At 51.1% G+C, this 3,045-nt stretch overlaps 1 protein-coding gene across 1 annotated transcript in view; it reads left to right on the plus strand.

The window, feature by feature from the left end:
• FLI1 (Fli-1 proto-oncogene, ETS transcription factor) overlaps nt 1-3,045 on the plus strand; it is a 115,760-nt gene that overhangs the window by 27,491 nt on the left and 85,224 nt on the right. The window lies entirely within an intron of this gene.

The raw sequence follows: 3,045 nt of genomic DNA on the forward strand, positions 1-3,045 counted from the left end.
GAACCTGCCACCTCCGGCATAGGGGGCCGGCGCCCTACTCCTTGAGCCACAGACACCGCCCCAGTTTTAGTAACATTTGAACCAAATACAAAAGGGATTTGTACGGCTTCCGCAGGAAAGTGCAACTATCTGATCACAGGACGTGTAAATTATCAAAGATTTACTCCATCACAAGAACTCCAGCCATTTAGACGCTGCTAATTAATAATAAGCCAGTCAGGTAAGGTAGTGTTCTCTTGGGAAACCCATGGCCTGGGGAGTAAGGGATGGATGTTAGTGGGCAGACCAGCAATGTAGATTGTGTGACCAAGTCACCAGTTTTGCATTTGGTCCCCGTGTTGGGCACCGGGAGTCACCACACGGGGAGAATCTAACGAACAAAAGGAAAATACCCGTGTCTCAGATGGGGCTGCTGTAACACAGGACGGTAACTGGTAGCTTACAAACAGCAAGCACTCATTTCTCAGAGTTCTAGGGGCTGAAGGTTGGAGCCGGGGGTGCAGCACAGCTGGCTGCGGGGGAGGACTCCCTTCCAGGTTGCAGACAGTGACTTCTTGCTGTGTCTGGACCTGGGGGAGAAGGCGCAGGCTACCTCTCTGCAGTCACTTTTATAGGACCCGAATCCCATTCCTGAGAGCTCCACCCCCTGAGAGGTTCTTGTCATAGCACCATCACATTGGGTGCTGGGACTTAACATGAATTTAGGAAGGACACTGACTTTAGTCCATAACGTGCGTACAAACCCAGAACAACAGCAGAGCAACTGAAGAAAACAAAGCATTGAGTGGAGGCTCAGGCAGCGTAAGTGGGGTGAACGGAAGGGATACAGGAGGAAAGGAAAACCCCTGTGGGCTTAGACGTGTGTGGGAGGCTCCCTGGGGGAGGTGCGTCGTGACGCAGGGAGGCATCCAGCTAACCCATCCAGGCCTTTGCTGACATTAGAAGCCCAGGATCACAGTGAACAGGAAGGCCTATGGTAACCTTAGGGAGCTCGTCCACAAGGATGGAGGCAGTTCAGAGATGGAAATAAATACACTCCTGGTGCCATATGTGTCCTGAGCCCCAGGAGGCAGCCACATGAGGGAAAAGAGGAGGAGAGGTATAAAAACACCCAGCCTGAGTGAGATTCCAAGGTCAGATCCATGGAACTCGTTTGTCTTTTCCTCTTAATCATCTAGCATTTACTGAGCACCTACTGTTTCTGGGCAGTGCACAGCATTGAGAATGAATCGTGCATAAGACGTGGTCCCTATCTTTGATGGGTTCAGGGTCTCCTGAAGGAAACAGGTGTAAATGCATACTCACACTAAAAACGGCAAATCTTTCGTGGTATTGCGTGCAGAGAGTCACAGGACACTCACCTAAGGAGCAACCGAGTCTACTGGAAAGGCCCAAGAGAGTCGGGGGTGGACTTACAGAGCAGGAAAGAATGATGTTGATTTTGAACATGACTTGGAATTTACCAGACAAAGTAATCCAGGGAGAGGGACCAGCAGGGGCAGGAACAGAAATGTGGCAAAGCGCCTTGTCGATGAGAGTGCCACGAGCATGGGGCAGCCAGCAGGGGGGCAGGAAGCAGGCTGGGGCCTGACCCCGAGGAACCTTTTGTACCGGGCAGAGTAGAGAATTTGGATTCTCTGTTATCGATCACAGGAAAATCAGCGCGTAAGAGTGTGATAACATTCAGTTCAGCTAAATAAGCACTTACATAGCACAGCACTTACTGTATACAGGCAAGGCCTCACCGTGTTGGGTAGTTTTGTGGACTCTGCAAAGAAATACCTATCCCAGCTCCTCAAGGGGCCCCCAGTAAATGTGGGGAGTGGGGAGACTGGGGGGAAAGCACGAGAAGAAACAAGATTACACAGATAATTTTGATATAAGATGGGAACGGGTCTAGGAGAGGCCGGAGCCAAGTTTTATGAAGGGAGAAGTTCCCACATTTGTTTCTGCTCTCTCAAAGCAAGTCTGATTCGGAGGCCCAGTCGTTTCTCATTTCCTTCTCTTGTTAATAGTACGATTCTCCCTTCTCCCACTAGCAAAAGTGCGTTTATGAGGCCCACAGAGAGCCACAGGCTTCTAGTCGGAATGCTGGCCAATAGGTGACACACACAAGCCTCCCAGAGCAGGTTGACAGCTTAGCCCCTACTCCTCCACACTCTGCCCAGGGGGAGGACCAAGGCTGTGACCTAGGTGTTCTCTTGGTTTGAATGAAAACTATAATTAACCACCACAAGTGCCAGCGAACTGAACGTGGAAGGGGGAAGGAGGAAGACAGACGACTGAATGTGGATAGTTTGCTCTAGATCTGATTTATTTCTGGCTTGAATGTGTGCTCAGCTAAATGCTTACCGCTGTGAATGAAAAGTGACCCACAGTACACAAGACTCAGCCAGGGTCTCCCTGAGTCGCCCTCCCCCCCCGTTCCCCTGTCCGAAACACACACATAGGACAGAGGAAGAGGGCAGGCCCACTTCAGATGCTGACCAGAAGTCTTGGCCCCTCACAACCCACCTGTGGCCCTCAGGCAGCCAGGGACACCGACACCTGCTGCCTCTTCGTCAAATCTACCTTGACAGAGTGTGCCCACAGACCCTCAGATGTGCTTGGCAGCTTGTCACCAACTGAATCTTGGCAGAGGGACAAAGAAAGGACTGGGCTGCCACAGAGAACTTTTGAATGTGATAACTGATTTACAGAAAGACATCTGTCATTCCTTTCTATTATTCCCTCCCTCCCTTCCTCCATCTCTCTCTCTCTCTCTTTCTCTCTCTGACTGAGTTGCCTCAGGGCTGGTGGTTTCAAAACTAGCAGCTGCAAACTTATGAAGGAAAAAAAACCAAACCACAAAACCCTGTCTTGTGAAAGCTGTGTGCCAGTCTAAAAGTGGTAGTCCGTGCAGGAGGGAAGCCTGTTAACATTCCAGGGGACAGAAGCAGGCAGCGTGAGATCACAGCTGGCCCCCGGTGGAGGGGAGACATTAGCATGTGGCCCCCAGGCATGGGACGCCGTGTGTGTGTGTGTGTGTGTGTGGGGGTGTGTGTG

The sequence above is a fragment of the Otolemur garnettii genome, unplaced genomic scaffold (genome assembly GCF_000181295.1).
Source record: "Otolemur garnettii isolate 467f Iridium unplaced genomic scaffold, OtoGar3 scaffold00097, whole genome shotgun sequence".
Lineage (NCBI taxonomy): Eukaryota > Metazoa > Chordata > Mammalia > Primates > Galagidae > Otolemur > Otolemur garnettii.